This window comes from Jaculus jaculus, chromosome Y (genome assembly GCF_020740685.1).
Source record: "Jaculus jaculus isolate mJacJac1 chromosome Y, mJacJac1.mat.Y.cur, whole genome shotgun sequence".
In the NCBI taxonomy this organism is placed as follows: domain Eukaryota; kingdom Metazoa; phylum Chordata; class Mammalia; order Rodentia; family Dipodidae; genus Jaculus; species Jaculus jaculus.
Genome location: NC_059126.1, coordinates 6,105,285 through 6,116,099, shown reverse-complemented (window position 1 = coordinate 6,116,099; position 10,815 = coordinate 6,105,285).

Sequence of the window (10,815 nt, the reverse complement as noted above, 5' to 3'; positions counted from 1 at the left end):
TAGGTGGGGTTGTAGGGAAGCCACCTTGACAGTGTGAACTTGCCCTAATGACACTGGGGCGGACTGTGCGCGGGATGCGTGCCGGGGTGGGCGTCCGAGGTGTCCCCGCGGGTGGCAGGAACCAGGCTCCCGAGCTCCTGTTTCTCGGGGGCCATTGTGCTCACGTGCCACGCACGTTGGGGAAAGGGGCGTGGCCGGAAGCGCGGCCCCATTCCCTCAACGGACGCGGCGGGAGCCGGTTCTTCAGCGAGGCTCCGTGAGGAAGGCCGCAGCAGCCATGCAGGAGCCCCGAGGTGGCCCAGGCGGTGCCGCGGGAGGAGGAGGAGGGGAAGGGGAAGGAGAAGGAGAGCCGAGTGGGCAGAGCGGTCCCCGAGCTGCGGAAGAACGGCGCGGCTCCGGCCCTTCTTCAGCGGGTGAAGGCCGCGGTGAAGGCGCCCGTGAGCCGCGCGGCCCTCAGGGTCCGGGTATGGCGGCAGCTGCGGGCAACCCCGACGAGGGGCGACCTGACCAGCAAGGGCTGGGAGGCGGGCCCGCAGCAGCTGCTGCCCACGCTGGGCAGGCTCCGCCTGTCCCTGCACCCGGGGCGGAAGCTGCTGGAAGTCCTCCCATGGAGTTGTATCCTTTCTGTGGAGCCCCTTAGCCCATGTAGGGGAGTAGAGGGCGCAGAGGGACTAGAAGGTTGGTGACGGGCTGGGGGCGATTTCAGAGCTGAGGGCAAAAGTGAGGGGCTTCGAAGAGCCACGTGGCCAGGGCATGACCACCTGTGTGAGTTTACTGGCACAGTTGGGACTCCCCAATGCCTCAGAAGACTGTCGGCATTGGGGTAGGGGAAGATCCTAATTATCACAAGGTGTTTGGGACTCCTCAGTGCCTCAGAGGCTACAGGGCTTGGGGTAGCGAAAGAGCCGAATCATCACCAAGTGGTCTGAGCTGAGCTATAGTTGGTAGGAGTAGATTCTGACATGTTCCTCATAGGTGTAGTGAAGCAATGACATGGAGAAACTCATTCCGGGTTGTTGCCTTAACCATACCTTTTCTCAGCTCTATAGTAGTGTATTTTGACACTCGTCAGGAGGCAGACATAGCGCGCAGCTACTTAATTTCCCAGGCCCGGCGGCGTCAGGAACCAGCAACTGAGCAGAATTACACAGTGGTGGATAATGCTCTGTCTGTGTAAGTTTTCCACCACTCTGGAGTGGGAGTGGTGGCCCAGGGTCAAGACATAGTCTCCAGGACTAGTGCTACCATGGAGACTGGTTGGTTGACTTTTAGCACCAGGCTTTGTGCATGGACCAGCACAGATCTCTTATCTTTTCTAATGGTCTCTGTTGTTCCCTTTTAGTACATGGGTGACGGAAGACCCTGTGATAAGGTCCATCAACAACTTCGTTGACATGCTGCACATGGTGATGGGGCTCATTGAGCGCTTGGATTTGGAGGCAGGAGCACAACCAGGATGAGGAGTTGGTAACCTGAATTGTAGCAAGACATGACAGAGGCATTTCATGTGTCACTTTATCATCAAAGTTTATTGTTTGCCACGTATCATTCACTCTGTTGGCTGGGTGTCCTTTGGTCATGTCTTATGTGCTTAATTGTTTGGTATTTGAGAAAATAAAACAACCACTTGTTTTAGTTTCATTTCCTTTTCTGCTGTGACAGAAACACCCAAGTTATTTATCTTAATCTTTACTCTGGAGTAGAATTTCAGGAAATCAGACGGTTCCATAATACGAGCTACTGAAAGACACTTAGGTAATGGTAGAAATGTAAAATAATTCCAAACATTCAGCCCTACATACAGCCAATAATGTTCTATTTTGTATTTTATCTTACATATAGTTTCACATTATACCATTTGATACTCTTGCCCCTGCTTCTGCTGTTTTCGGGAGGGGCCAAGATTCTTGGTCACATTATGATATTTACTGTGGGGTCATGAGGTTCTCAGTCTGGTCAGGTGGGACAGTGGCAGAACTGTGTTTCACAGTATTCATACCTTCTGTGTGACCTACAGTCTTTTTGCACTATTTCCCACAATGTTCCCTTAGTCAATGCAGGCCTGATGTCAGTCTTATTTAGTGTTGAGTGCTCTGTCACATCTGGATTTCTGCTTTCATAGATTTTGATTGATATCTGTGTATGTCACCACCACCCTGCACCAGGTTGGTAGGCTGTTAATAAGAGCAGCATTCATGTCACAGCTTTCTGTGAAACTGCTCCTGGTTACAGGTGGCATTTGGTGGTGGAGAGATGGCTGTCTTTTTGGTGCTCTTTTTTTTTCTTTTCCTACCATTTGTATTGTAAAATATTAAGCACTGAAACATTAAAAATATAAAACATTAAAAAACCTTCACAGGGTGTGTTCTGAGGACAAACTTGGGTGTCATTCCTCACACACCCTGTCTACCTGCTTGGGAAAGGGCCTCATTGTCCTGAGTTATTAGTAAGGCTACATTGGCTGGCACTTAAATTTTTTCCATGGGGTCTAGGGATCAAACTCAGGTCTTCTTGCTTACAAGGCAGGCATCTTACTGATTAGGCTGTATCTCTAGCCCTGTTGCACAATTTCAAAGCATATCTTATAGATATAACCTATAGAAAGTAGGTAGAAGGACACAGAATAAGGTGAATCACAGAGTATGGACCACATAGTGTGCTAGTTAAAATAACGTAGGTACAATCATGTAGACAGAGAAGAAAGAAAAGTGACAAGAAAAACATTACAAAAAAACTTGTTTCTCACCTTTGAAACTCAAGCCAATCCAAAGAAGCAAGGAACTTACATGTGTGTTTGTGTGTGGTGGGACTGGAAATAGTGTGCTAGATGCCAGATAAGAAATCAAGTTGTGGAGGCTGTAGCTGGTAATGGGGAAATCTGGATAAAGCGAGGGCTCCAGAACTGATTGGAAGCTACTGTTCAGCACAACATAGTTGGTCACTTTGTATCCAAATGCTTGTTCAAGTAGTACACAACTAAAGTATTTTTTAAACATTTAAATAGCTTCTAAAATCAGACAATAGGGCAGATTGTTAGTCTCACATGTGATCTGTTTTTAGATCGGAGTCTAAATGGTTAGAATCTCATTGAAATGGTATTGCTGCTGTGCTTAAAAGGACCAGTTTGTATTTTAGTCAAGACTCATTGTGGAACAAATTAGGGCCACAATTGTGTGCCTCAGGCTTGAATTCCCTTAGGATGCTTTGTTTATTTTCAGTGGATGACTAGACTTCATTTGTTTTATCATGTTTACCCCCTTCTGCCTCACAAATCCCCTACAGCTTTTCCTATGTAAAAATTCCCAAACTACCCCCAGCTACCAAATACAGTAGCTCTTGTAGAAACACATAGATCTGTATTGACATTGATTCCACAGAGTGAGACTCTATGGCTGAAGTCCAAACCACAGTAGTTCTGCAGACTCCCTTCCACCAGTATGACACTTTTCCCGATACTAGCACATCATGGGAATAAGTATATTTGGAAAGTGATGTCAGTCCCAGAGATCAGGCCATTCACCTCTGAACTGAAAGCCATTGTGGTTCAGAAGACAAAGTGGAAATGTCTGAACCAGTTCTCTATCACCCCCACCAAGTCAAAATAGACATCAGAAACACTTTCCTACCCTGGAGAAGCCACAGCAATTAAAGGGCTAAAAAGTCTCAAAGACACTGGTGGCTGTTGTAGCTCTCTTCAGGAACTGGAGGCATCTTGAAGAAAGCATAGGATTCTCACCGACTTAAGCACTGTCAGCTGCCTAGCTAGATGGGGGCTCACTGCAAGAGCTCATTTGCAAGATTTGGTTATGGAATCCCAGTTAACTGATCTAGGCAGTATATTCACTCCATCCCACTTAATCAAAAAAAAAAAAAAAAAAAAAACAGCAGGATAAAAACAGTATGTGAATCAGCCCTGGTGACAGAGGGCTGTAATCTCAGCCACTTGGGAGACTGAGGAAGGGGTAGCACAAGTTGAAGGCCTGCCTGCCTTGGTTACACAATGAGTTCAAGACTAACCCAAGTAATTAGTGAGACTCAAAATAAAAATAATTATTTAAAAGCATGGGAATTGTAGCTCAGCTTTAACCTATTTGCCTAGTAATCATACGGCTCTGAGCTTAGTCCCCAGTACCTTAAAAACAACACAATAATGAAAAACTAGTTTGTGACATTCATTTTAAGTTCAAGTGCATAGGCGTTTGGAAGACCTTACTCTCAACAGCACAACAGGAAAAAGTGAACAGACAGAAATTAGTGACTTTTCTTGGGCCATTTGGAGAACTAAACTTCAAGACAAGCTTGGGTCTTACTTAAATATAGACAAATATCATCTTTTCACCACTGAAAACTCTTAACCTGGACAGAAGCTGCTGGGGAACATAAACAGCTGTATTTTTAAATTAGTTCTGATTTAAGTCTATAGTCAACAAAAAGCTCCCTTCCATACCCTCTTTTTGTCCATACAAATATTTTGATGAACCTTCATGCACATTAATTGGGCTCTTTACAAAATTTGTGATGCATTTATGACCTATGCTTAACATTTGACATTCAATTGTACATTACCATACATTTAACTGTTATTTTGCTTGTATATATTTACTATGAGCTCTTACCAGGTCATCTCTAAGTTCATTAGGTTATCTTTAACTGAACTCTCACAAGTTAGAATGCAGAGAGAGACATGGAGAATGGGTGCACCATGGCCTCTAGCCAGTGCAAATGAACTCCAGATGTGTGTGTTCTCTTGCACATCCAACTTACATTGCTCCTGGAGAGTCAAACTGGGATCCTTTTCGCTTTGCTGGTAAACACTTTGACTGCTAAGCCATCTCTCCACCCCAGTGGGTTAATTTCTTCAATCTAATATGTTATATAGGTTCAGCTAGAAGACATGCAAGATTCTAGTGCATAAAGTGCTTTCATGCCTGCCTGAGGACTGTCACCCAGTTATGTTTCAATAAGGATATAAATCATTCATTCATACAGTGAATCATTACTTCTAAGAGAATCATCACTACTGTTATTTTGAGAGACTAGAATTTGCCATGCTTATGCTGAACCAATACATTCTTACTATGGTTAGAATTTTAATAATTATGTTTTTAAAAAATAATTACCATCAGTAATTAGAGAGAGGTTAAGTAAATTGTTGAATTAGCTGTTTTTCATAAAAGTGTAAGTTCTAAAAAGATTTTACACTTTGCTTTATGTAGATTTTTACTTAGCTGCTTCCATTTTTCTTTGAATGTTTCCTTAATACACTTAGGACCCAGATCATAGGCAGGGAGGATTGAGAGAATGTGACTTGATCTTTTACTTTTCCTTTTCAGTAAGTACCCACCTGTGCTTTGTTTTTATCATGAGGTGATGTAGCAAATCACAAGTGGGACTCCAGAAACGAGAGAAAAAAAATATATATATATACATTAAGCAGTCTCAGAATCTGTTTTGTTTGTTTTCTTTTTTGAGGTAATGTCTCACTGTAGCCCAGGCTGATCTGAAATTCACTATGTAGTTTTAGGGTGGCCTCAAACTCATGGCAATCTTCCTACCTCTGCTTCAATAAACATAAACAATATACCATGATCATAATTCCCTCACTACACTCTTCCCCTTTCCTCTCCCAATCCCTTCTCTACTGAATTCCTTATTTTTTACAGCAAGTCTCTCTTCTGTTTACCTGTTATCATTTTTTCCCTCTTACTTTGTAGGTCTTCTTTACAAAGGAACTGCCACTGTGAGATCATGATCATCAAAGCCACATTGTGTCTGAAATACAGTATTTTAAGCACTCCTTCTCCTCCTTTGGCTCTTCCATGCTTTCTGCCGCCTATTCTGCAATGGTCCTGAGCCATAGAGAGGGGTGATAAAGATGTCTCACTTACTCACCTAATTTTTCTCTTCGGATGACTCATTAAGTAGTTCCGGCTGGCCACAAACTCAAGATCCTCCAGTCTCCATCTGCTGAGACTGGTATTATGGGCATGTTCCAATATGCCCAGCCCAAATTCATTTTAGGTGAAAGATTTTAGTTGGCCACTTCCAGGGAAGGAAATAGTTATTCCGCAAAATAGATATTCTAGGAAATTTCCTTGCCTCTATAATCTTCCAGTGAGGATATCTACTAATTGTTATTCCAGAGTGTAGGACAGAGCAATAAAGTAGGGGTTGAATAATTCTAGGTCTTTTGCAAGCTTTTTGCAGATTGGTGCCTATACCAAGGTGATGGACTTACTAAAGCCTCAGTGAGAGCATGGAAAATTCCAATAGCAAGCCCCCAGTGCCAGGCTCAAGTGCCCAGGTTTGTAATCATGGAGAAGACTGTGGAGACAAGTCTAGCCATAACCAACCCAGCTTTCCCACACGCTGGGCACTTGTATTCTAGTGGATTCTAGTGGAGGTGTTGGCTTCTGGTAGCATAAAGGTTCAGCTGTGCGAATAGACATCCCGCATGTAAATCACATTATTGAAACTCCCATTAGGTAAGGTTGCTAGCCTTTGATGTCAGCCAAATGAATACTTACCATATCTCCCAAAATATGAAGATAATTGCCTCTTTTGCTCATAGGAGATTTGGAGGTAACATGTAACCCTTGTCTCTCAGGATTGATAGGTTAACAAACTATGTGGTTGGCTGCCACACTGTGGTAAAACTAGATATCTGGAGCACATATCCTGATGAATTGGCTGAAGCCATCTTCTGTGACTAACTTGCCACCAAGTTGCTGGTTGACTCTCTTGAAAGATGGCTTACCAGAGCCTCATGTTCATGTCTGTTCCTGGCAGGTAACATCCTGCAGCAACAGAACTATCTCAGTCCTGGTGGAAGGACCTCCTGCTATGGAGCCAATCAATGCAAAGTCCTCAGTTCTGCTTGTGTAGTCACTCGCTGCCTAGGTACCAGTGACCAGAGAAAGAGCTGAATACTTCCTGCTCAAGCCCCTTTGTTTAGTGCCTCTCAGCAGTTGGTACTGTCTGGTGAGAATTACTGTTTGGTGTCATAAGACATAAGAAACCTTATGCTTTGCCCTGACTTGAGTAGAACCTTCCAAATCCTGCAGATCCCTCTGCCCCCAGTCAATGTGTTGCTAAAGATATCTGCTTGTAGTGACATGGTAGTCAAGAAGAGGGATTATAAGATAAATGAAAATATGTGTTAGGGAGTCATTGACACAGACAGATGAGAGAGAGAGAGAGAAAGAGTGAGGGACAGAGAGACAGAGAAAGAGAGAATGGGAGAGAGATGGGAAAGAGAGAATGGTAGAGTAGGGGGTATGGTTAAATTTTAGAGGAATGCAAAACTACTGAAGGATAGAATAGTTTTGGAATCTATTGCCTCAATTCTGGCAACTCTTCTTGCGGGACCCAATGTTTTGACAGAAGGGTTTATTTATATTATTTCATAAATTACTGGGAAACTGTTGCTACTGGGTTGGCAAGATATAAAGTATATGGTTTAATTGTACATGTTTAAAACCCTGTAATTATTTTAGAATTATTGATTGAAATCAAAGGAATGCTGTCTGTTCACTCTTTGTATGAAAAAGGAGCCTTAAACTATCCTCCATGTGTGGATATCTGGTGTTTCCAGGAGATTGCACAGGAAATGGCCTTGTGGAGTACAAGTAGGTTGTACTATCTTCCCCTGTACCTCTTTTCTTACAGCAGCAGTAGCTTTTTTAAAATTTATATTTGTTTATTGCAGATGGACACAGAGAGAGATCGAGGCAGAGATAGAGAGACAGAATGGGCCCATCAGGAAGTCCAGCCACTGACAGTGAACTCCAGATGTGTGTTCCACCTTTATGTATCTGGCTAACATGGATCCTGGGGAATCGAGCCTCAAACCAGGATCCTTAGTCTGCACAGCCAAACATAAAGCACTAAGCCATCTCTCCAGCCCTTTTTATTTTAGTTTATATTTACTTGGCAGCATATGTTTATATAAATGCTATTGATGGTTATATGCTACAGAATCATGAAGTCTCAGAATGTTAGGTATGGATAAAGAATTTGATGATAATTTCTTATCAGTGCCTAGAATATAAATACATATAAAAGTTATCCTCAGGAAACATTGGACAGATGGAAAAAGAAAAAAGGAGCCTTGAAAATCAAGTAAAAGACTATGCACTTAAATTATAGAAAGAATCAAAGGTTTGTTTTCACCTATGCCGACCAATTATTTTGAAGCTGTTATTGATATCTAGTGCTGTCTATAAATCTAGTTGTTATTTTTCACAAAATTTTTTTAAAAAAGATTTCATGCAATATTAAAAACAGAACAGAGGTGAACCATACCATATCAGTTGTCATGGAAGTATGGCTAACCCTTGCTTAGACAGCAAGCCTTACTTTGTATCTTTTATCTAGGTCTACCTCACAACCAACAATGAACACCATAAATACATAGTAGAAATGTCTCAGGTAACTTCTTTTACTTCCAATTCTAAAGGCCTCCTTAACTATAAATAATATTTTCACTTTCCTAGGCTTGTTATTTATTTTTATTTTTTAAAATATTTTTGGGTGGCAAACTAGAAGTTAGGAGTATAACAGAAAAGGTATATATATATATACACGTATATATATATATATATATATATAATTATATATATTATACTTATATTATTATAAATATATATATATATATTTATATATATTTAAACAATATATTTGTTATATTTGTTATTAAATACATATATTTAAACAATATATTTATATATATATTTAAACTATATATTTGTTGAAATATAGTATATATATATATATATATTTAAACTATATATTTTTATATATATATTTAAACTATATACACACACGTGTGTGTGTGTGTGTGTGTGTGTGTGTGTATGTGTGTGTATATATATATTGTTTCTTCAAGGTAGTCTCTCACTCTAGCCCATTCTGACCTACAATTCACTATGGAGTCTTAGTGTGACCTCAAACTCACAGCGCTCCTCCTACCTCTGGCTCCCAAGTGCTGGTATTAAAGGAGTGCGCCACCACTACCTGGCATGATTCAGTTTTTAGGCAGAAGTAAGGGGTATAAAAGAAAAAGCATTGGGTTTTTAAGACATGGAGGGTGGGAAACAAAATATGAAACCTTTACAAAGAGGTAAAATGGAGATAAAATAGTATCCCTAATTAAGAATGTTTAACATGGCTGATTGCCTTGTTATTCTCTATAATAACAGTAATTCAAACACCACTGTCATAAGGTTCTAGACACTCACAATTATGTATGGTAAAAAGTTCTGATCTAGGTAGAACAGTTTTCTTATGGATAGTGTGTGTGTTTATAATTACTGAGCATTGTGTTGCATACATTTTCCACGATTTTTTTTATTAATTTGCCTTTCAGTGTTCTTTACAATATTGTTGATGCTACAGAGCAATTTTAACATTGACAGGGCTATTACCTATGGATTCTGGTGACTTAGTTTAAAACACCATATTCATCTCAGCATTCACCAAGTGTGGCCGGATTATATAGCATTAACATTCTCTAAGCATTGTTTGTTGTTTAAATAACTAACCTGCATTTATCTTATTTTCGTATGTTTTAAGCTTAGGGGAGGAGTTTAGTTTTCAATGTGTTTATTGAAACAAAAATTTCAAAGGATAGCTGAATATATGCATCGGTAGAAAATGCTAAAAGTCTACAGTGACAGGTTTAGAAATTATTAGCAGATGGATAAATGTATGTTATGCCGAAAGAGCTTCATCAGTGTTAGGAATAGAACTCAGAGAGAGGATTGGAGTAACTAGGTGTAACTAGGGAGGCAAGGATGTGGAGGACGTAAGGGGTAGGCTCTACATAAAGAGTAATTAATGATAGAGAGTAGCTACAGAGAGAGAGCAGTCAAAATTTTCAGAGTAGGAGTTATATTTGTGGATAAGGAGATGTGTAGAAAAGAAATTGAGAAATAAATTTAGGATAATAGCCAGGTCTGGTGGCACACATGTTTAATCCCAGCACTTGGGAGGCAGAGGTAGGAAGATGGCTGTCAGTCCAAGACCAGCTGGAGACAAACGAGAAGTAAGTGTCAGGTCAGTGTTGGCTAGAATGAGACCCTACCTCAAAACAAAGAGAAAGAAAGAGAGAGAAAGAAAGAAACAAAGAAAGAAACCAAGAAAGAAAGAAAGAAAGAGAGAGAGAGAGAGAGAGAGGGAGGGAGGGAGGGAGGAAGGGAGGGAGGGAGGGAGGGAGGGAGGAAGGAAAAAAAGGAAGGAAAGAAAGAAGAAAAGGAAAAGTTAGGTCTACACTAGGCAAAGAGCAGTTGAGTCTCAAGTATTGGCAAAGGTCAGTATGCAATGGAGACAAGACAGGATCAATCCTTGTACAAAACTTGTCCTACAATGAACAGTCAGGTCCACCACCTTCCTGGACCTTGCCAGTGGAGTGGAAACAAGTGTCCCCTTGAAGTACAGGTTCCCTCTTGCCCTTCCCCCAACTCTATACTTTGCTACAAGTGTGCTCCTTTCCATACCAGCCAATTCCATTTCCTCTCCAGGTGTGGTGACAATACTACCTTCTCTAGGAAACCTTGACATGATAAAAACACCAGACTGGGGAAGCACTCAAAAGCTGTATTTGAAGTCAGAACTGCATTTTTTTTTTTTTTTCTGTGTGAAGTTAATGGACCATAATTTCTGTCTTCACCTGGAAGGAGGACGTATCTAATTGTAATGCCACTTGTAGTCTTGGCATTCTAAGTGTGTGGATACAGACCCACTATAAACAAAGTCTGGAGTGAAATGCATTCAAGTGGTTCTCAACCCTACTATATGGTTCATGTTATCTTACTG